The 25777-nt window shown below is 32.1% G+C and overlaps 1 non-coding gene across 1 annotated transcript; it reads right to left on the bottom strand.

Annotated features, from left to right (window-relative positions):
- Positions 1 to 10307: 10307 nt before the first annotated feature.
- Positions 10308 to 10414, bottom strand: LOC131145256 (small nucleolar RNA R71). The gene has a single exon (XR_009134042.1). It is a non-coding gene; the product is annotated as a small nucleolar RNA R71 (small nucleolar RNA).
- Between the last annotated feature and the right edge of the window lie 15363 nt (positions 10415 to 25777).

Raw genomic sequence — 25777 nt, forward strand, 5'->3', positions numbered from 1 at the left:
AGAAATGGATGCTTATTTTATAAAATTAAATTCATATTATACCAAAAAATATTTTGAAAACAAATAATACTAATTTTTATTACTATTATAATATAAATAATAACAATTAAAAACCAAAATAATGATAATTACTATTTTAAGGATAATAATTATTATAAAAATAATAACAACTAATAACTACAAAAATAAATAAATAATATTTATTATTGTAAAGTAATAATAACAACAAGAGCAATAATAATAATAATATATATGGAAAAATGATAATCATTATTTTATAGACACATGGTTGGGATTTCAAATGGTTTGAAATCCGAGGTAAATTAGTGCGGGTACTCATTGGGTCTCATCGATTACTAAATTCAACACTGAATTCTTACAGTACAAACGAATCGATCCAAAAAACAAAAGACTTTTAATAAAGTAAAGGTGATAACGACACATGGAGAGTTGTTTTATTACGAATGTTAGAGTCAAATATAGATGAAGGTCCAATACATTTTGAATGTTATCCAAACATTAGGGCGAATCTTCGTGATGAATCAATATATAAATTTTTACCATTAGACATTCAAACAAAAAATTATAATATGGACAGTAGGTCTTCAAATCTTGAAATGATATACAGACTTTATTACAAATTAACAACTTCAACAGTATTTCCAAATGCAATAAAAGAAAGCCCAAAAGGATCAACTCTTATTACAAGCTAATAATGAGAGAACCTCACTTGTATCTCAACCAAAAATCTTTTTTGGCATGGGATTCAAACTGGGGGAGAATGAGAATTTAGTGAGTTAAATGAAAACAATGATGAAAAAATTCAAACAAGTCAAAAGATAATGGCTACAAGTATTATTCAAGGCCCAAGTGGAAATGTCAAATTAATTTTCAATCTTTATTAACCAAAAGCAGAAGTCTAGGACAATCAAGTTCAAGACAATCTGAAGATTTAGGCAGAAAAAGTATCTCAAGTGTTTACACAGAACCAAATAAATTTTACAAACTTAAAGGAGTTAACTTTGAGAGAAAATCCCACAAGGATATTATCAAGAGGATTATGAATAATCAATTTCTCCAACTATGTCTCAAACATTAGATGAAAATCAAAGAAAAGTCTTAGAAGAAAGCCAAAGAAAAAGTTTACTAACTATAACTAAGAAGTTTGAACCAAATATGGAAGTCCTTAAAGAAGATTATAAGCATAAATTAATTCAAAAGAATAAAGATGAATTTATAATAAAGAAGAAAGAGAAAAAATAAATGGTTAAAAGAAAAGCAAAAAACTCAAAAGAATATTTTATTTTCAAATATTTAAAGCACAAACAAACGGTCAATGTCATTCATAATAATAAAAAGAATTGGAAGCTTTTAGATAATAATGATCTATCCTCAGTACATTTGCCCACAAACTCAATCAAAATAGATCACAAAAGAACAAAAGTTATAGCCTCACCATACAAAGAAGTTAAGGAAACAAATAATGAATTTGATCAAATAATAAGTCAAAATAATTATACAAATCAAATGCTACAAACTATTGCAAATCAATCTACAAGAATTAAAAATCTGTTAGAAGAGTCAGTAAATATTAAATTTAATAGCACCTTTGAAAAAGGAGAATCAAGTATAATTAAAAAGCAAGAGCCAATATTCAAACCTTTCTCAATTAAAGACATTAATTTTAGTTTCAAATCTCAAAGTGAACAATATATGAAGAAAGTTTTAGAAATACTTAACAAACATAAAGATAAAAACATTAATACCTTAACAAAAGAAGAAATTATTCACAATTTAGAGAAAAATTTTAAGGGAGAGAGTGATTTTGAGATTAATAAGATAAATAATTCGTGGAAAAATAAAAGCAATACAACTTATTATAAAAGACCAACACCTCCAAGCCCGTTATTTGAAGATGAACCTTTAAAAACAAAAAGAAGTTTTAGCGGTAATGCTTTTATATGAATGGAAACTTAATGGTTTCACGAAATATCAAACTGTCACTTTAGTTCAACAAATGACTTTAACAGTCACTGCCTTTAAACTAAATAATACTAGAGCTGAAGAACCAACTATAGCACATTTACTTGTTAAAGGATTTAATGGGTCGCTTAAAGCTTGGTGGGATAATTATCTCACTTCAAGAGAGAAAGAAGAAATTTTTGTTGCAGTCAAAATTGAAGAAGTTAATGGTCAACCAACTCAAGTTAGTTGAAATTAGGAATGGCTTCCCAAGAGGGGGGGGTGAATTGGATTCTAAAAATTTATTTTAATTCCTTTTGGGTTGCCTTAAACTTCTTTTATTTCTTTTAACCAATTCTTGACTTGTTTGTTAAATTCTTTAATCAATCAAGAACTTAGTTCTTCTATCCAATCAATAACACAATTAAACAATCAATCAATTAAATACAATCAAACATTCAATCTTCAACCACACTTTAAAAGTAGAAACAATCAAACAATTAATCACAATTTCCAAACCAATACACCCAATTTGATTGTCAAATATAAATTCACTTCAGCACAATAAGATTGATGTAAAATTCAAGATTTACCACTTTTGGAATACAAATACTATCCAATCAATTTCAAGGTTTATACCAGTCAATCACAATATATCTTTTGTTGTCAGCCTTGGATATGAAATTGTAAGCCCTGTAGTTAAATTATAATTTATACTTTGTTAATATAGATTTGCTTCTTCAATATGTTTTTCAACAACACATTCACACTCTTCTCAATATTTAGAACTCAACTAAACTCTCAATTAATTTATCCTTGGGCTGTTAACCAAGTAACGTAGTCCCGTATGGTTTCCGCAAGATATGGTATAACCAACGTACTCCCTTTCGGTTTCTATAACCCAAATCAAAATTAAACTTTAAGTTTACTTGATTTATATATTATGTAGTATATATAATTATCAAATAAACCATCCACGCAATTTCGATATGCTAAAAATAAATAGTAGGGAAAGAGAGAGTGAGACGGGGATTTTTACGAGATTCGACTTATACGCAGCCTATGTCCTCGCCTTTGGCAAACCACCAAAGGATTCACTAGTTCAGTTCCGTTGACGAGTGGAACAATACCAATTACAACACTCCTTGGTTAAGGTTAGAGCCCGCCTTCTCCAAACGATATCCCCTCGTTTGGTCACTCCTTATATAGGCTAGAGCCCGTCTCTCTAAGCAATATCCTCTTGCTTAACCAATGATCTAAACAACCCTTGGAATCGTCAATCTACAAGAAATACAACCACAATATTTGTACAAAAATTTTGCTCCTCAAAGAGCTGATTAGTACAACAATTACAGCACTATATACTTCAAAGTAAATAACAATATGGAAATTAACTTGAAGCTCAAGGAAGTATATCACCGATTAATTCTTTGAAAGATTCAGAATTTGTAGTACAATTCCGATGGAAGAAGATAAAAAACTCAATTGAATTCGTGCACAATATGTGAGCTTGAGAGTAAGAGATAGCCTTGAGAATTTGAGAGCAATTTGAGAGAGATGCTGAATTTTTGCTGAATTTGAATTCTTGGTTGTATTGATTCAATGATCTTTGAGGCTTATTTATAGACTTTAAAAGGTATGTAACTTGGTCCCCAAGTGGTTTAAAATATTCCCCAAGTTTCCATAAATTTTGAGCCCCAAGCAACCTCTTTTAAAAATTTGCTCGTTATGAAATTTTCAAATCTGCCGTGGTGACAGATGACTGTCCATTTGTGGCAATTGTTTGTCCACTTAAATTAAAGGGGCAGTAGGGTGTTAGTCATTTGTCCAAACCCACACAGACGTCTGATAGTGCAAAACCAGCTTCTATAACAAACTGTTGTCAAGTTGTCAACTTCGAGTACCCTCCAATATTTTAGTCATAACTTTCTTTGTATAACTCCAAATTTAATGATATTGGTGTCAAATGAAAGCTAATAAAAAATCATAAAACTTTCATGTTGAAAAAATTATAAAATAAAGAATTTTTAATGGATAAAAATGTACATCAATGCAGATATAGAAAAATTGACAGCATTTGAGAAATCCTCTTTTTTGGTGCTTTTCGTTCCAAAAATGATTCTAACCTTTTTGAAACAATTTTTGACCTTATAAAAATATTTTCCAAGTATGTTCAAAGATATCTAGATCCAAGACATTAACCTAAGAGTTTCATGCATCCATATTGAAATTATTTGAAGTACTTACATGAATTTTCCTAGAGACTCATTTGACTTCTCTTTTGCTTTAAGTTCTCTTTATTGCTGATCTCTGATCTTTCAAAACTTCTTTGAGCTTCATTGATCTTTGAGCTTTCAATGCTTGAAGCTTTTTAATATTAATTCTCTCATGATCTTCTTTAGGCTTTAATTCATGCTTCCAGCTTGATGTAATCATCCTTATTTGAAGCACAAGCTTTCATCAATTCTTTAACGTTCTATCCTTGCGTGCTGAAAATATATCACTTAAACAAAACATATTAAGTTCTACTTGTTTGTTAGCATCAAAATAGGATATTAAGCCTTGTAAGGTCAACAATCTCTCACTTTTTTTATGATGACAAACTAGAAGTAAAAATTGGAGTGAGCCTTAAAAAGACTCTCCCTTTCAATAAGTATCATCTTAACAATATTTGCAAGATCAATATCAATTTCAAAAACTCTTTTATAATCATGTTCATCACTTCATTCAAATTCAAGTTTATCAATCAACATCAAGTACTTCTCCTCCTTTTGATATATTATGTTCATGCTCAATTTTTGCTTAAAACTTCTCCCCCTTTTGACATCAATCAAAAAGAGAAAAAAAAATAATTAAGTACAAGTAAAATCTCATATTGAGCATATTATCAAACATGCGTATCAAACATATGAACACACTCAATTTATAGTTTTTCAATATAACATGTGTAGTGTGTTTTAACAATCATGTCTTTACTAACATCTTTTTCCTTCTTTGACATTTCTCAAGATTTCAATTGTTGATATTATGATACTGATTTAAAATTGAATTCACGATATGCATTTAAAATTTATGATACCAATTGAAAATTTAATTCATGATACCAATTAAAAATTCTCTGAATTGATTAATAGGGAAACAATCATAATATAAGCAATATGACATAACACTCCCCCTGAATTCAATACATTCAGTTTTGTTATCAATTTTACTTTTATCATCCCATGTTTCAAAACATTAATTCACATCATATATCAAATATCAATATCATGCTAATATCATCAATGTCATACTATGCTCATAGATATAATCATACTTGTCAAGCTTAAAAGACAAATTGATCTTTTAGATTGTGATACCAAATGAGTTTTTTTTTTTTCAAAAAAAAATTGTGGGACCAATTAAAATTTTTAAAATGTGATACCAAAAATATTCATGGATACCAATGACTTTATAGATACCAAAGTCATTAGCACATTATACACAGCTCATAGATACCAATATAACCATTATATCTCTCATAGCTCATGGATATCAATATAAAAAGCAGTAAGTCTATCCATGTAATTCATCAATAGCATGCATGATCAAGAATTAATCTCATGTCAAACTTCATGCTTATACTCAATAATGTCATGCTCAAATTTTCAACATAATGAGCCATAAATTTTCAATATAAGTCAAGTATATCATGTAGCATATCATATAGGCATGTAAGCATATAGCATCTCATATAGTCATTCATTCTCAAACTTATCTTAAACTTATCTTTAAGTTTTTCTATTTTAACTAGTTTGTTTGTTGATCATGAATTAAGTTACTTTCTCAATTTTTAAAGGGAATGACTTAATCCATGGAGTTTTTCATTTATGAACTAGTCTATCATCTCGGTACCCATACTTTCTTGGGTCCGGTTGGTTTGATAAAGGATGTTTCTTTAACTTTCTATATTTGTTTAGTTTTCACACATTTTCTCTTAAATGGACATTCAAACTTTATATGCCCCTTTTTCTTACATTGATAGCGTATTGTATTAGTGTAGGCATTAAAGGATGTTCTTATATTATCTTTGGAGGCTTTTAAGAAATAACCTATGTAAAGATTCATTTTCTTTTTATTTTCAATTCCATTGAAACCAATGCCTTCTTTGTTTAGAGACATTTTTTGTGAGCCAATCATCTCATCAAGATTTTCCTTCCCTTTTGTAAAGTTATAAAAAATTCTTTCTTTATCTTCAATTTGATTCTTGAGATCATTTATCTCTTTATTTTTCTTGTCATCAACCTTCTTTTGTGATTTCTCTAATTCTGGAGATAATTTTCTGATTTTATCCTCTAATTCAAATATATATATATCTTTCTCACCTTAGCATACAAATGTTGTTTCGGGTCTTCCCAGGGATTGAGCCTAGCGTGTTTCCAAGCAGAGTTAGATAGTAGACAGTCCTTGTTAGAGCTAGTGAGATTTTATGCAGTGTCTATCTTTTGAGGATTGTATATATAGTAGATTATGTTTTCAGTTATGTATGGACGTATATGAGAAATAGTTAGAAACTCTAGTAAGTTTTATTAGAAGATGTATGTAATTCGTTGTGCATGTTTATGCAGTTTAGTATGGAACTCCCGATTTTCCCTTGTTTGGGAAATCGCCTAGCTCAGCCGACTGGCCTTTGGCCACAGTCAACCGAATGAGAAAAATGGTTATGGGCTGATGTGAGTGTTCCGGCGACCGACCCTTGGTGTCGAGCGATCGAACTTCTTGGGTTCACTTAAACTTTTCAAAAAATTCCCTTTGAGTCCCAACAGTTATTTTTTGAGGAGAAACTATACATACCACTCCATTTTCTCTAATTAGGCATGAGATTAGCAAATTGATGAAGGAAAAATCCTCTCAAATTCTTATACTCCCATTTGCCCATTCAACATATTTTCAAGCTAATTTTTTCATACTATCTCTTACATTACTTGCTAAAATCTTTTTAAGAGTGGAGAGATTTATTTACTTATACTTCTCACTTGCAAATTAATTACAAGTTAAAGGGGAGTTTTTGAGCTTTATTGTTGCGAGTATTTTCTTTCAAAAATCTCTATATACTCTCAAATTTCTATACTCATTTGAAAATTCTTCATTGAGAGTTTGCTTGGTAATTTTTCCCATATTGTTGTTAATTGATTAGCATTGTTTGAGAAAATTATTAACTTGTGAGTTTCTTGCATACAAATTGCAAGAACTGAAAGTTTGTCTTTATCCTTGATAAATCTTTTGCAAACTTAATCCATAACCTCTTTTGTGCTTCTTTTTTAAATATATTACTAAGGTATTTGATTAAGGTTATTTAGATTCTTTGATTGCTTACACTATGAATATATCTTCTGGAATCAAAGACCTCACTCACTCACACATATACATATATATATATATATATATATATATATATATATATTGTTGTGAGTAGATACATTGTTTAGACCAAATCTCACTTGAGCATTAATTCCTTATCATATGTGAGTGTATTGAGCATATTGTTGTACATCATCTGTTTAGTGTTAGAAGCACATTTGTTTGTATGCAAAAATTATTGATTATCTGTTGTATTCCCGACTAGTGGTCAGAAGAGGGAGACTAGCCCTGTGAATAGTCCAAGACTTGCTTAGACCCGATTAGGAGAGCACCAGACTGGTTCAAACCCGGTTAGGAGAACTAGGTGCACGATCCTGGTAAGGTGTTGTAAACGGTATCGCTCCACCCGCAAGTGAGCAACTTAGTGGAATCCCCTTACTTGTGAGCTTAAGGCGGAGATGTAGGTAGTATTGGCCGAACCCCAATAACATATCTGGTGCAGCTTTTATTTTTTCGTAATTTAATTTCCGCACTTATATGCTTGTATTTGTATTATTGTGAATGATTATGAAATACTGAGATTGTTTAAATTATTTTACATATCTGCTCAGTTCAATTCTTTTTGGGTAATTGGTATTTGTTTAAATAGACTCTAGGTTGGGAAATATTGTTTGTGGATTTGAATTGAACCTAGGCAAAAAATTTTAAATGCCCATTTCACCCCTCTTGTGAATACACCAATTCCAACACACCAGCATAATATGCTTGTTATTATTGCAATTTGCTAGCACCCATTTCTCTTCATCTACTTGAGTACGTTGCATCATGACTTTAACATCAAAAACCATGTCTCCACTGATCACTACCCCGTTTGCTATTGGATCACATAGCTTGAACCCATCTTTTTTATACCCCAAAAAGATGTACCGTTCGGACATTGCACCAAGCTTAGATCTCACCTCACTAGAAACGTGCATGGCTGTGATGTGTTTAATTTCTATACAAGTTTTGTTATATTTTCACTCTTATTTTTATGTTAGTTTGTGTTTGATTTTATTATTTATTAGAGTTTTGATTTATTTTTTTTATTTTTGTTTAGGAATAAATAAATTAAAGGAATCATGGGATAAGGAGAACACTTTCCTTTTCAAATTCAAATTCCCTTCATCAAGAGTCATTTTCAAACTCAAATTCCTCTCTTAAATTTCCTAAAACACCCTTCAGTATTTGGAGCATAACTTTTTCTAGAGAACTCCAAAAAGGGGGATCTTAGTATTTAGAGAAAGCTAAGTAAATATTCACAACTTTTGTGTTGAAGATTTTTGAAGATGGGAAGAGCTAGATAAATAGAATCGCACATCAAGGCAGTGGTAGAAAAGGAGGGGATTTGGATGATCTTGTTTTGGGAAGATAAGAAGGGAGGATGACAAAAGCTTTAGAAAAGGAGGGAATTCAAAGTTGGAAGAAAAAGAGAGGATTTGTTTCATCATTAGAGAGGAATTTGAAGCTTATAAAAATAAGAGGAAGAGAGAGGCCGAATTGGAGTTTTTGACGATCAATATTCTCGGTTTACATACAATTTTTTCTTACTTCTTTCATCTTATCTTTGTACAATTTTAATTAGGAATTCTAGAATCATTATGGTTTATTTTGATTCTATTATGAGCTAATTGCTATTACTAAGGCTACGATGTAATCTCTCCATGACGATTCTAAATCTTATTTCTATGTGATCATAATTTTATCATTCCTTTTGAGTATACATCATTGAGTTTAATGTTTTCAATTATCTGACCAATAGTTGAATGATTTGTTGTGCATGTTAATTCGAGGGATGACACATGTAGTTTAGCTTCGTATGATGCATGCCATGAATTAAACGAAAGACACGAATGTGCCAACGTGATTTGTGTAGCTTTTATGTGAAATATTATTAATCTTAATGTACTCAAATGCTTTAAAATTTGCACAAACATATCACAGGTTATTGTATTTTGGGTAGTTCTAGTTCTACTCAAGAGAGGATCTTAGATAAGTTAGAATATTTCATCGTTAAATATGATGATAATTGATTGATTGCATGATTAGAATTTAGGATTGGATTGGTGAGGTGAGTCGGATGCCTTAGTGTTTTCTTATTTGGTGAAATCTTCTTCTTTTTAAGTATTTAGTTGATTTAATTTTACTTCTTATTGTTTTATTTTTCAGATTCAAAATTCGCCACTTTTCTTGATTTTCAAATAATTTAAAATTAGAACAATTTCAATTGTTAATAGGTAAATAGTCCTCGTGGGTTCGACATCCTTCTTTATCACTATATTACTTGTTATGATCTTATGCACTTGTGAATTTTCACAAGAAGTTTTTGGTGTCATTGTCGGGGACTATTTATTTTCTATTACTTTTGCTACCAACTAGTTCTAGGTTAATTTGATTTTTCTTTATCTTAGTATTAATTTTTAATTTTTAAAATTTTTCTTTTCATTTGAGGCTTCCCGAGTTGTGCATGAGACATACTCGAAGTTTGGACCTTCTACCTTTTGACCTTGAAATTGAACGCACCTTTCAACTTCTGAAGAATGAGAAGAAGAAGGATTCCACAACTGAGAACGAAGCAATGGAAGATAATCTTGGAAACAGGACTTTAGGAAATTATGTTGTTCCTTTGGTTACCAAAGCTACCTCTGGCATTAGACGGCCTGCCATTCAAGCTAATAATTTTGAGATAAAACCAACTATTTTTCAAATGGTGGCCTCAACAGTGCAATTCAGTGGCCTACCACATGATGATCCAAATGCTCACATAGCTAATTTTTTGGAGTTGTGTGATACTTTTAAACATAAGGGAGTTTTTGATGATGCTATTAGATTGAGACTCTTTCCATTCTCCCTTCAAGACAAGGCAAAGGCATGGTTAAACTCACTTCCATTGTTAACTATAACTACATGGGATGATTTGTCTAAAAAGTTTCTAGCAAAGTTCTTTCCCCTAGCCAAAACCATGAAGATGCAAAATGATATCACCACTTTTGTACAATTTGATATGGAGTTTCTTTATGAAGCTTAGGAGAGGTATAAAGAATTGCTTAGAAAGTGCCCACATCATGGACTTACTATTTGGATTGAAGTTAAAACCTTCTACAATGGGTTGCAACCTACAACACGTACAATGATTGATGCGACAGCGAGCAAGACTTTGATGAAGAAATCACCGTAAGAAGCATATGAGTTAGTGGAGGATATGGCAACCAACAATTACATATGGCCAGCGAAACGAGTGATATCTAAAAGAACCCAAGGAGTTCACAAAATTGATTTTTTTTTCTTTAGCTGCTCAAGTTGCAACTTTATCTAATAAATTAGACAATATCAATGTGAGTGTCATTCAATCCACTAATATAATTTGTGAATTTTGTGCAGGGAATCGTATGGGGGTAGATTGTCAAGTGAGAAATCCATGAAAGTAATGGTGTAGTCCCAAGAGGGGGGGATGAATTGGTAGTTTAAAATTTTAATGCACGGAAGCTTGATTAATTTTAAAACTTAATTACCACGTGCCCTCACTATTTCAATCACCACAAAAAACTAAGTAGTGAATGACTATACCAAATCCTAAACATATAGTCAAACCATAAGGTATATTATTTTTCCTGCTAATTTATATTGGCAACAAGATATTTAACCATACAAATATTATCTTTTTATTTGAACAATTTACCAATCAATATCGATCAATTTCAGCATATTAAGCCAAGTCTAAATATTCAACTTGCAACAACGTTTGATCTCAATATGTATTTAAATCATTTAAGATGTTCACAAATCAACTTAAGTATTAATATCATTACCAAATCAATAAATCATTCAAGCACATAATTATCAATATATGTAAATGCAAGAAAGTAAAGAGATTAAGGGAAAGAAGAACACCAAAATTTTTTACATGGTTCAACAGCTTGCCTATGTCCTTGTCTAAAGCAACTCGCTATGAGGATTCCCTTTACTCTCTTCGTTCAATAGGTGGAGTTTCCTCTCTCATTTCAATAGGTGGAGCACCTCTCTCCATTCAGTAGGTGGAGATCCCTCTCTAGCAAGAACACCCCTCTTGCTAGGCCTATTCTATCCCCAAATCGATCGTTTATAAAATAATTACAGCAGCAGATTTTCATACAAGATAAAACTCTCTTAGAAGAGTGGATTTGTATAAGTTAAATCACTAATATACTCTCAGCAATAAGAAGCTATGAAGCTCAGCAAGTTTTCTAGGGTTTTCTGGTTTGAAAGATGTGAAAACAAGAGTAAAAACCAAAGAAAAGAATTTCAGCAGTGAAGAAGGTGCACAATAGTGTATGAAGGTTGAAATCAAAGAGTATTTTGTGCGATTGGTTTCCCTAACATATTTAAGGTTACCCTTAAATAGATGGGTTTTAAAATTTGACCATTTGCCCAAAGTTTGGAAATAACATATTTTGAAAACGAAAAGAAATTGTGTTGTCCACAACTTAAATTGCGAACTTCGGTCGCTCAAACTGGAAGCTCGATCATCCGAACCATTTAAAAGATCTAAATTTCAAATAGGCACTAGCCTTTCAATCACCCAAACTTTAACTTCGGTCGCCCGAACCAACACTGTCTTGGATTTTAACATTGGTAGTACACATTTGGTTGACTAAGCCAAGTGTCCAGTCGCTCGAACTCATTGTTGCTAGAGTAGGTTGTTTAGTTAACTGCATTCGGTCGACTGGGCTAGAGCCTCAGCCGCCCGAACTCTCCAAAATTTAGTTTTCCTTTTATTTTTGATTTCAAAATTCATTTGTCTTCTTTTGAAAAAGTGTTTGGACTTTGAAAGAATATTTTTCAAGTTATAAAAATAGGTCTCTGAGTCCAATTAATCCTATAAGCTTCATAAACAAACTTAAAATTGAAAAGTACTTAAATGAGACTTCTATTACATTTAACAAGAAATAAATTCTATGTCCTCATATCTTGAAGCTTTAACTTTATCCAAGCTTTAGCCAATCTTCATTTAACTTGTTTTCTTCATGGCTTTTGAACTTAAATGAAAACCATTGTGCTTATAAAAAATATAATACCAGAAACTTCACTTGAATGCACAATTAGAGTTCTTTGTTTGTTATTATCAAAACCAAAATTAAGCCTTGTTAGGCCAACAATCTCTCCTTTTTTGATGATGAAAAATAAAGAGCAAAATAAGGTAGCCTTAATAAGGCTCACCCTCATAATAAGTATAATCACAATATAAATGAATAAGTTTTAGTATTCTGCCCCTTAGGAAAATACAAGTACAAGTATGCATATTTTCAATATAAGCATATTTTAGTACAACCAAATTTTCAGTAAGAACATATTTTCAATTTGTAGCATATTTTCAGTTTTCTAGTTATCTCCTAGTTCATGTTACACACAACTGAGAAATCCTAGCTTGAAAAGCAAGATCTAGGCTTAGATTTGAGGTTTTGGAGCAAAAACAAGTGAAAGAAGCTTCAAAGGGAGTAGGATGTAGCTTCCAATGAGAGAGAAAGAGGGTTTGACAGCTAGAGTTTTGAAAAGTTATGGTTTTTCGTGAAAATAAACATTTATATCTACAAAGTTTGGTTGCCCAAATTGACACTAGAACTCAAAAACTTCTAACATAGTAAGCGTTCGGTCACCTGACCAGAATGTTCAGTTGCCCGAAATCTTCTAAACCTTGCAATGACCATTTTAATGGGAGTTCGATTGACCAAATTATACCCTTCGGTCGCTCGAAGTCCTCAAACTTTTGATTTTTTTAAAATTTAGTCCAGAAACACTCAAATTAATTAACATTTTCTTCTCAAATTATTTCTAGAGCATGCAATAAGCCTAACTCACGTCTTATTGATATGAAGCGGTCCTCTTGAAGGGGTTTCATAAGAATGTCAGCCCATTGTTCATCTGTGCTCACAAATTCAAGTGTAATGTCTTCCTTTTGCACATGCTCTCTAAGGAAATGATGTCTTATGTCGATGTGCTTAGTCCTTAAGTGTGATATTTGATTTTTGGATATGTTAATGGCGCAAGTGTTATCACATTTTAAAGGCACAACCTCATATTCCAAATTATAGTCTTTAAGTTGTTGCTTCATATAAAACACTTTGGCACAACAACTACCAGTTACCACATACTCAACTTTAGCTATAGATAATGTCATGGAGTTTTATTTGTTGGAAAACCAAGATACCAGAGATCGTCCCAAGAAGTGACATGTACCACTTGTGCTCTTGTGGTCAATTTTGCACCCAACATAGTTCGCATCAGAGTTGTTGATCATTTCAAAAGATGTATCCTCAAGATACCATAAACTTATGTCTATAGTACCTATCAAATATCTTAAAATCCTTTTAACAGCAATTTGATGTGATTCCTTAGGTGATGCTTGAAATCTAGCACACATACAAACACTAAACATAATGTCTGGTTTACTAGCTGTTAAGTATAGCAACTACCAATCATACCTCGGTAGTATTTGACATCTACTAGTTTTCCTTACTCATCTATATCAAGACTAATAGAAGTGCTCATTGGTTTTCCCAACTCCTTACCACCTTCTATATCAAATTTATCAAGCATTTTTTTTTTTATGTACTTAGATTGGTTTATAAAAGTTCCATTTTTAGTTTGTTTGATTTGAAGACCAAGAAAGTATATTTGTTTGCACATCATGCTCATTTCAAACTCGTCTTGCATGCATGTAGCAAAATCTTTGCATAAATTCTCATTTGTAGCACCAAATATCATATCATCAACATAGATTTGAATGACAAGCATATCATTGGTCTTAGTTTTGATAAACAGGGTACTATTCATATTTCCTCTCAAGAAACCATTTTCTAATAGAAAGCCACTTAATCTGTCATACTAAGCTCTAGGAGCTTGTTTTAATCCGTACAAGGCTTTTGTCAATCTAAACACATGGTTTGGAAAATGGATGTCTTCAAAACCAGGGGGTTGTGCTACATATACTTCTTCATTTATGTAGCCATTTAGGAATGCACTTTTCACATCCATTTGATATGGTTTGAAGTTTTTATGGGATGTGTAGGCAAGTAGCATACAAATTGCTTCCATTCTAGCTGCAAGAGCATATGTTTCCTTAAAATCAATACCTTCTTCTTGATAATAACCTTGTGCTACTAGTCTAACCTTGTTATGGACAACAATGTCATTTTCATCCTTTTTATTCCTATAAACTCATTTAGTGCCTATCACTAAATGATCATCAGGTCTAGGAACTAACTTCTAAATTTTATTTCTATCAAATTGATATTATTCTTCTTGTATGACTAATACGCTTGAATCATCGTTGATTGCATCATTAATGTTCTTAGGTTCCTCTTGAGATAGGAGCACACAATGATCACATAGGTTTTTAAATGAAGATCTAGTGGACAACCCTCGTGACGGTTCACCAATGATTTGGTCCTTAGGGTCATTTTTCACGAATTTCCATTCTTTAGGCAATTCAGTTTGTTCTAGAAAGTCATCATTAGATGGTTCTTTGGTTTCAATGTGCTCTTCTTTGATTTCATGAATTTCTAGGTTTTCTAAACTCTTTCTTATATTTAGATCATCATTATTAGTAGTTTTAGAAGAAAATGGATTAGCTTCATCAAATACGATGTGAATGGATTCTACTACAATTAATGTTCTTTTATTGTATACTCTAAATGCTATGCTATTCATAGCATATCCTAGAAAAATTCCTTCATTTGATTTTGCATCGAATTTTCCTAGGCCCCCTTTATCATTTAGGACAAAACATTTACGTCCAAATACATGGAATTATGAAATGTTTGGCCTTTTTCCTTTCCAAAGCTTGTAAGGGGTTTTATTTAGGTTTGCCCTAATGGATACTCTGTTTATAACATAACATGTGGTATTTACTACTTCAACCCAAAAGTATTTAGGCAAGTTATGCTCATTTAGCATACCTAGTCATTTCTTGTAAGGATCTATTCTTTCTCTCAACAACTCCATTTTGTTGAGGTGTTCATGGTGCTAAAAAGTTGTGTGATATTCCATTTTCATCACAGAAATTTTCATTGTCTTTATTTTTGAACTCTCCACCTTTATCGCTTCTTATGTGTAAAACACCATACCCTTTTTCATTTTAAAGTTTCTTACATAGGTTGGTGAGCATTTTACACACTTTGTCTTTGGAGGATAAAAAATAACACCCAGGTGAACCTAGAGTATTCATCAACTATGATGAATGCATATTGCTTTCCTCCTAGACTCTGTGTTTTAGTGGGGCCAAAGAAATCTAGATGAATTAACTCCAATGGCCTTTTAGTGGATATCAATTGCTTCTTTTTAAAGCTTGTTTTTATTTGCTTCCTGAGTTGGCAAGCATCACAAACTTTTTCTTTTGTGAACTTTGTGTTGGTAAGCCCTTAATTAAGTTCTTCCTTGCTAACTTGGATAAGAGGTCCATGCTAGCATGTCCTAATCTCCTATGTCATAGCCAACTTGATTCATTTAAGGTTGAAAAGCATTTTACATCTTGAGATACTTGGCTTTCAAAGTTTATGCAATATACGTTCTCAACCCGACTCGCAATGAAGAGTATTTCATGTTTTTTGATATTTTCAACTATGCACTTATCCTTTTTAAATATTACGTCAAATCCTTTATCACTGAGTTGACTAATGCTAAGCAGGTTATGCTTCAAACCTACAACTAACAAGACATTCTCAATTATTAAAGATGGTTCTTTACCAACTTTGCTGATGCCGGTAATTTTAGTTTTAGCATTGTCTCCAAAAGTGATGTGTCCACCTTGCTTTAGGGTTAATGATGTGAACTTGGACTTATCTCCTGTCATGTGCCTTGAGCATCCACTATCCAACTACCACTTGTCTTTTGAAGGGGTGGACCTAATGTTAGCCTAACATGACTTACTAATCTTATTTTGATAATAACAAATCTAAGGTAATTTAACATGTTTTGTTGAAAGTGACGATACTTCAGGAATCAGTTTTTTTTTAAACTCAAGTTCAAGTAATCATGAAGCTCATTGCAAGACTACGTGAAAAGGAAATGAAAACTTAAAGGACATAAAAGCATAAATTCCAAAGATGACTTGATGAAAGCTTAGAGAATTGAAGCTTAAAGACAAGATGGACTCAACCAATGACAAGCATGAAAACTCCAAGCTTAGAATATGTTTAAAGTCTTAAGAGAGTTTTTATGTAAGTATTTCCTTCAAATGATGATATGATTGGATTTGAAGCTTATTAGGAAACTCATTGACTTAGAGACCACATTTTGCAAAACCCTGAAAAATATTTTTCAAAATTTTTAAATTACTTTGGGGAAAACAAAAGAACAAAAAGTTTTTGGAAACAAAATGGAAAATCAGTTTTTTTTTGTTTGTCTAGGTGCCTGACTGAGACGACCCAGGCGACTGAAAAATAAAAAGAAGGAATTTGAGAGAACCCGAGAGGACTCAGGCGACTCGCTTGTGATGACCCAGATGACTGACACCCTACTACCTTTAAAATTCTTAGTGTTTTTAATGATCCAGGTGACTGACTCTTCACACCCAGTCGACTAACTCTTCGAGAATTCAAATTTTAAAAATAACAAGAAGTTTCCAAAATTGAGTTTTTGAATTTAAATGTTATGAAAACTTGGGAAACACTTCAAGTCACTTGGGGAACATGAAATAATCTTTTCTAAACATCTATTAATATCCCCCCCCCCCCCAAGACAAAGGATTCAACACAAAAAAGCAATACACAACAATCAAAGTTTCCTTGCTTACAATACTCTCAAAAGCTCTCTTGCTCACATATGTTCTGAAATTCTCTATTGAGTTTTGCTGTGAAACTCTCTCAAATTTCTGAGCATATTATAAATTCTTTCCATTAAGAAAGAAGCTCATGGTGATATACTTCTAAAGCTTCAAATTCTTTCTATTGTTATTTTGAATTGAAGTATATAGAATTGTTCTTTGTTATTGTACTAATCAGCTCTTGTAGAGAGTGTCTTTGTAAACCAAATTATTCTTATTTTTGTAGACGGTTCAGGTTTTGAATTGTTGTTGGATCAAGCATGGGGTATCGTTTGGAGAGGCGAACTCTAGCCTATTGAAGGAGAGATTGTAAATGGTTGCTCTTCGCTGTAAAGGAGTGGTATTAGTGGAATCCTTAGGTGTGTTACCTAAGGTGAAGATGTAAGCGGGGATAGCCAAACCTCATAAAACTCGCGGTGTCTCTCTCTTCCCTACTCTCATTTAATTTCTTGCTCATATAAAATGCATGGTTGGATATTTAATTTTTTGCTCATATAAACTACATGGATTCGATATTAAATAAACTGAAAATTAATTTGACTTTGGGATTGCGGAAATCAAAAGGGAGTACGTTGATTGATTAATACTAATTGTGAAAACTGTAAGGGAGTACGTTGATTGATTAATACCCAAGACTTATTAACTAATTGAAAGTTTGTTTAAATTATGAGCTTTGGAAGAATGATTGGAAATTTCTATTGTGCTTCATATTAAGAAATCAAGTCTATTAATACAAGGCATTTATCAGCTACATACTTAAACTATACTTTGACTTTCTAAATTGCTGAATCTTGGAAGCATTACTGGAATTATTCTTTATTGTGAATCTTGTCTTGATTATCTTGGTTGGTTGAATTAAATTGCTAAAAGAAGTATTCAAATTGGAATCCTAATTCATAAAGGTTTATAACTAAATTAATTTTCCACTGAACTTGTGATTATAAACCAACTTTGTATGTGTGTTTGCTGAAACCAAAAAAGGGTAAAAAGAATTTTTAAAATCCCAATTCACCCCCCTCTTGGGAGTACACCTTACATTTCAATTGATATCAGAGTGAGGTTGTAGAAAATCTTAATCTAGAAGTTACTTAAAGATTTAAATGGCACACCTAGGTGTATCCCCTTTTATTGAAGGTTAATCCTCAACTAGACCTCCTATTTTCTGTGGTGTAAACTACACATTTTGGAAACAACGAATGAGAATCTACCTTCAAACCATGGATTGGAAGGCATGAAAGTTATCAAACATGGTGATCACATCCTTACTAAATTTGTAGATGGTAAAGAATTGCCTAAGGAAGAAAAAGATATGACTGATAATGACTTTAAATTGTTGCAAGTTAATTCTAGTGCCATGAATACACTATATTGTGCCTTGGATGTAAATGAGTTTAATAGGGTCATGATAATTTAGAGGTAACCTATGAAGGAATGGTCGATGTTAGAGATAGTAGAATCGACATGCTCACAAGTGAGTATGACACATTTAGGATGAACCTGGAAGAAACTATCACTAGCATGTATACTAGGTTTACCCATATAATAAACTCCTTAAATGATTTAGGGAAAAATTACTCAACATATGAATTGATTCAAAAAATCCTTGGAGGTCTTCCTTCGATATGGGAACCTAAAGCCACAACAATCATGGAAGGAATAAACCTGAAAAATACTTCTCTTGATGAGTTAATCAGATCCCTTCTCACTTATGAGATGACAATGAAAGAAAGAAATTCCAAGAATAAAAAAAAAAAAAAAAGAGAAACCATTATCCTTTAAGACTGCCAAAGAAAGCTCTAGTGATGAAGATGAAGAAAAGGAATTAGATGATGAAGAACTAGCCTTCATCACTAGAAGACTTGGAAAATTTTTTAGAAAGAATAGGAAGTTCCCTTGGAAGTTTAAAGGATAAAAACTAACAAAATAGAAACAAACAAAAAGGAAACTAAAAATGAACATCCTACATGTTATAACTACAAAAAGGTTGGACATATTAGACCTGATTGTCCACAATTGAAGAAAGACAAGAAAAAGAAAAAGAAGGCAATGAAGGCTACATGGGATGGTACAAGCTCAAGAGAATCGGAGAACGAATCAAGTGAACAAGAAGTTGTCAACATATGCTTCATGACTCACAATGCTGAGGTAAACTCCTACTATAGTTCATCAGAAGAGTCTAGTGAAGAGTCATGCAATGATTCATGTGATAGTATGCCTTCATACAAAGAAATCTAGGCTGAGCTATTTGCCTTACACAATAGGTTTATAAAAGTAACAAAAAGGAATATAGCTTTGAAAGAATAAAATGAAAATCTTAAAAATCAGTTAGAAACTTCTAAATCGGATGAAATTGAAAAGGACTCTTATATTAATGATCTCATTAATAAAATAAACAACAAGTCTCAAGTTTTGGTAAAACTACAAGTAAATGGTGAAAGCTAGAAAGAGATAGAAATAAGTAACCTCAAAAGTAAAATTGAAGATAAAGACAAGATCATCTACAATTTTATTAGAGGAAAAGAAAATTTTGAAAAGTTGGTTGGGCAACAAAGGATGATTAGTGATAAAGAAGGAATTGGATACAATGGAATTGAAAGCAAAAAGAAGAAGAACCTATTTATGGGATATTTTGTAAAAAGAAGCAAAATACTATGCTAGAACATCTTGTACAAATATTTATGAACACACTACTTGCTTCTTGTGTAGGAATAAGGTACACATAAAGTTTAATTGTCCACTCAAAAAGAAATATGTCAAAATAAAAAATGAATAGAAAGTAAACACTAAAAATAGATATGACTTAAAAAGAATTAAGAAGGTTTGAGTTCCAAAAGTAACACCTTGAATCCTTCCTTGTAGGTATGCTTTAGGACCACTTCATCAAAGGAAAAATTGTACTTGGACAGCGGGTGTTCAAGACACATGTTTGGAAATAAAATCAAGTTCACCACCCTAGTTCAAAAAGATGGAGGGTATGTCACCTAAGACAACAACACTAAAGGTAAAATCATCGGAATTTAAAAAATAGGTAAAGAACCTTGCTTAACCATAGATGATGTTTTACTAGTGGATGGGTTAAAACATAATATTTTAAGCATAAGTCAACTTAGTGATAAGGGGTTTGACATAGTCTTTAAGCAAGATAAGTATATAGTTCAAAATCTAATAAAACATGAAGTTCTATTTACAACTTATAAAGTCAATAATATATATTGTAACTTGAAAATCTAATCTCTCAAGAAGTAACATGCTTGGCTGCCATGAATGAAGTTAGTTGGCTTTGGCATAGAAGACTAGGACATGCAAGCATGAATCTGTTGTCAAACTTATCTAGAAAGAAGTTAGTCAAAGGTTTACCAAGCCCAAAATTCATAAAAGACAAAATTTGTGATGCTTGCCAACTTGGGAAGCAAATTAAGACAAACTTTAAAAAGAAGAAACATATTTCTACTAATAAACCTTTAGAACTTATTCATTTAGATTTGTTTGGTTCTGCTAGAACACAAAGTATAGGAGGAAAGTAATATGCTTTTGTCATAGTTGATGACTACTCTAGGTTTACCTGGGTACTCTTTTTAGCCTCCAAGGATGAAGCTTGTAATATGTTAATAAATTTGTGCAAGAGACTTCAAAATGAAAAAGGATATGGTGTCTCAAATATTAGGAGTGATCGAGGAAGAGAATTTAACAACAAAAAAGTTGAACAATTTTGTAATGAACATAAAATAAGTCATAATTTTTCAGTGCCTAGAACTCCCCAACCAAATGGTGTTGTTGAAAGAAAGAATAGAACTCTTCAAGAAATGACAAGAACAATGCTCAATGAGCATAAACTACCTAAGTACTTTTGGGATGAGGGGTAAATACCGCGTGCTATGTAATAAATAGAGTATCCATAAGATCAAGCCTAAACAAGTCTCCCTATGAATTATGGAAAGGTAAAAGGCCTAACATATCTTTCTTTTATGTATTTGGATGCAAATGTTTTGTACTAAATGATAAAGATGATTTAGGCAAATTTGATGCAAAAGCTGATGAAGGAATATTCTTAGGATATGCATTAAAGAGTAAAGCATTTAGAATCTATAATAAAAGAACGCTTACAATTGTGGAATCAATTCATGTAACATTTGATGAAGAAAATCCATTTAATAAAACAATAAATGTTGAAGAAGTTCAAACCACTCAAAAATCAGAAGACTTAGAAAATATACAAGTGAAAGAAGAGAAAAATGAATTAACTTCAAATGATGATACTACAGAAAATTTTGAGTTACCCAAAGAATAGAAATTTGTAAGAAATCATCATAGAGATCAAATCATAGGAGAACCATCATGAGGTGTATCTACTAGATCTTCGTTGAAAAATCTATGTAATCATTATGCATTTTTATCTCAAAATGAACCTAAAAACGTTGAAGAAGCTCTAAGTGATGATTCATGGATAGTGGCTATGCAAGAAGAATTAAATAAATTTGAAAGAAATAAAGTATGGAAATTAGTTCTTAGACCAGATGACCATTCAATTATTGGAACAAAGTGGGTATTTAGGAATAAAAAGGATGAAAATAGAATTGTGGTAAGAAATAAAGCTAGACTTGTGACTCAAGGATATAACCAAGAAGAAGGAATAGACTATAATGAGACTTTTGCTCCTGTAGCTAGGATAGAAGCCATAAGAATGCTATTAGTCTATACATCTCACAAAGAATTCAAACTTTATGAAATAGATGTGAAGAGTGCATTTCTAAATGGTTTTATAAATGAAGAAGCATATATAGCACAACCTCCAAGCTTTGAGGATATTCAAAATCCTAATTATGTGTTTAAGTTAACAAAAGTCTTGTATGGATTAAAACAAGCCCCTAGGGCTTGGTATGAAAGGTTAAGTGGATTCTTACTAGAAAAGGGATTTTCAAGAGGAAAGGTAGATAACACATTACTGATCAAAACTAAGAAGGAAGACATACTCATTATCCAAATCTATGTGGATGATATCATATTTGGTACAACAAATAATAATTTATGTAAGGAATTTGCTAAGTGTATGCAAAAGGAATTTGAAATGAGCATGATGGGAGAATTGAACTACTTCCTAGGACTTCAAATTAAGCAAGCCAAGAATAGAACTTTTATAAATCAATCCAAATATATAAAAGACATGCTTAAGAAATTTGACTTGGAAAGTCGCGAGCCTATGGGAACTCCAATGAGTACTTCCATAAGTATTGATAAGGATGAAAAAGGAAAACGAGTAGATACGAAAAACTATCAAGGTATGATAGGAAGTTTGTTATACTTGACAACTAGTAGACCAGATATAATGTTTAGCATATGCATGTGTGCACGATTTCAATCATCTCCTAAAGAATCTCATCAAATAGCTGTAAAAAGGATTTTAAGATACTTAATAGGTACTATTGACTTAGGACTTTGGTATCTAAAGGACACTGGATACGAAATGATTAGTTATTCAGATGCTGATTACGTTGGATGTAAAATTGATAGAAAAAGTACAAGTGGTACGTGTCATTTTCTAGGACGATCTCTAGTATCTTGGTTCTCTAAGAAACAAAACTCCGTAGCCTTATCTATTGCTGAAGCTAAGTATGTGGCAGCAGGGAGTTGTTGTGCATAAACACTCTACATGAAGCAACAATTAAAGGACTATAATCTAGAATATTCTGCCATACCAATAAAGTGTGATAATACAAGTGCTATAAACATTTCTAAAAATCCAATATCACGCTTAAGAACTAAGCATATAGACATTAGACATCATTTTCTAAGAGATTATGTGCAAAAAGAAGATATCATACTAGAATTTATAAATACAAGTGATCAATGGGCAGATATTTTTACCAAACCTCTTTCAAAAGAAAAGTTTATATCAATAAGAAGAGAACTTGGCCTATTACACAATAGGGAAGTGGTTTAGAAAGAATAGAAGAAGAGAAAAGAAGAAAAACTAAATTTTTTAGGAAGTCAGGCGATTGAGTTCAGTGATCCTAGTTGAATGACAGGTCACTAACTTGCAGGAATTTAGTTTCTTTGTCAGTCAGGCAACTGACTTGTGATACCCAGTCAACTGGATCATTGGGGCCTTATATATTTTGAACGCGACACCCTAATTTCTTTCATTCCAGTCAACTAGACTTGGTTCCTCAACTCACCTGAATTCATTTTCTTTCATTCCCCTTGCTTCTAAACCCAAAATCTCTCATTGAAAGAGTGGAAATCATCTTCCCACATCTTCCACATACGAATCTCTAGGGCTTTCAATTCATTCATCAAAATGCCACGAACTGAATGCGCAGCGAATCAAGGTTGTACCTCCGGACAAGAAGAAGACAACATTGATCAATGGCTTGTTACTCCTAACGGAAAACAATGATATAGGATTCATCTTTGAGCAACCGATCTAATACTTGGTAAGATCATCGACATAACTTTCTTTGCAGCATATTTTCTGAATATACTACCAATGTTTAGGGCAATAGCTTGGAAAAATCTTGTGGTTTATCAAGCAAAGGGCCTATACCCAAATCTCATTAAGATATTTTATGCGAATATGGTTCAAAGTCAAACGGTACTCATTATTGAAGTCAGAGGACAAAGAATAGTATTAACACCACAAACCTGGGCCCCCATTCTTTGTATTGACTACGATGATTTTGAGTGTCCTGCATTCTCACGTACTTGGACCATGGACCAAGGATTCACCCCCGAGGAATTTTTACTGTTAATTATGGCTGAAGCACCAGAACAATTAGGACTCCTCCTAAGTATACACAGTTAAACCTTCAAGCGCAGATACTTCAAAAAATCATAACCTACAATATCGTACCCCAGGCCGGCTCACACGATTACATGTCATATGTGGTCTGCTTTATTATGTGGTGCCTTTTGAAAGGGAAGAAACTTGACTTGTTTAGTCTGATTCTGAAATGGATGTGGACAAGATTGGAAGCAATACGAGTTACTCCTGCATATTGAGGCATCCTTAATATTCTGTTTTCTCATCTTAGTATCATCAGTCCAAATGAGTTGTTTATAAAGAGAACTCAATATGATCTTTTCAACTCTACAACTCTGAAATAGATGGGATATGAGAAACATAAGCAGGGTTGCTTTCTGAGAGGCAGAAGACCACCTAGGCCAGCTTCTAAGCAAGCTCCACCTCCTGATCAGCAGCCAAAAGCTCAGATTGATGCTTCTTCATGGTTCATACCATTTCATCATCAGTTTACTACTTTTAGTAGTGATGTATGCTTAGGACTTCAATCACTTAAGGAAAGTAATACCTTACTTCAGTCTAGTATCTCCTCAATTGATCAAAGATTTAGCCATTTCGAACAATATCAGGCTAGTTCCTCATCTTATCCTAGTGATGATGCATTACATGAGGAATCTGAGGAAGAGAAAGATGAAGGAAATGATGAAGGATCTGAAGATGATGATAGAGGTGATGTTGATGCTTGATGTTTTTGTTTCTGTGATGTGTATTTCAGTGCTATATCAATTTTTTTGTTGTACATCTCATTACTATATATATGTAATCAGTTTACTGTGTTTCGGATTGTATCTTAGTTTATTTTTATTTTTTTGCTTATGACACTATGTACAACTATGGTTCTATATGAATATCTTGTTGTGCATGAATTTGAGTCTACTTTGGACTTTTCTTGTTATTTCCTTTCTCTTTTTGATTTATGTCAAAAGGGCGAGAAGGATTGAGCAAAATTGAGAGTAAAGTTGCAAAGAAATAATTGAGAAAGTTGCAAAATTGAGAATACTATTGATATACTGATATATGTTGTTATATGAAATGAATATTATTAAAATGAGATCTTGCAATATGAACTTTCATAAAACTGAAATTGATACTATTTGAAAAACTATCATAAAACTATCTTGAAATGAATATTATTGAAATAAGATCTTGCAATATGAACTTTCATAAAACTGAAGTTGATACTATTTGAAAAACTATCATATGGATGATTATTGTACTTTCAAAGCATTGTTAAAAATATGCTTATTGTAAGGGGGAGCTTTATCAAAGTTCACTCACTTTTGCTCCTTATTTATCATCATCAAAAAGGGGGAGATTGTTGGCCTAACATGACTTACTAATCTTATTTTGATGATAACAAATCTAAGGTAATTTAACGTGTTTTGTTGAAAGTGATGATACTTTAGGAATCAATTTTATTTTTTTTAAAACTCAAGTTCAAGTAATCATGAAACTCATTGCAAGACTATGTGAAAAGGATATGAAAGCTTAAAGGACATGAAAGCATAAATTCCAAAGATAACTTGATGAAAGCTTAGAGAATTGAAGCTTAAAGACAAGATGGACTCAACCAATGAAAAGCATGAAAACTCCAAGTTTAGAATATGTTTAAAGCCTTAAGAGAGTCTCTATGTAAGTACTTCATTCAAATGATGATATGATTGGATTTGAAGCTTATTAAGAAACTCATTGACTTAGAGACCACATTTTGCAAAACTCGAGAAAATATTTTTCAAAAGTTCTAAATTACTTTGGGGAAAACAAAAGAGCAAAAAGTTTTTGGAAACAAAATGGAAAATCATTTTTTTTGGTCTGTCCAGGTGCCTGACTGAGATGGCCTA

Source organism: Malania oleifera, chromosome 12 (assembly GCF_029873635.1).
Source record: "Malania oleifera isolate guangnan ecotype guangnan chromosome 12, ASM2987363v1, whole genome shotgun sequence".
In the NCBI taxonomy this organism is placed as follows: domain Eukaryota; kingdom Viridiplantae; phylum Streptophyta; class Magnoliopsida; order Santalales; family Ximeniaceae; genus Malania; species Malania oleifera.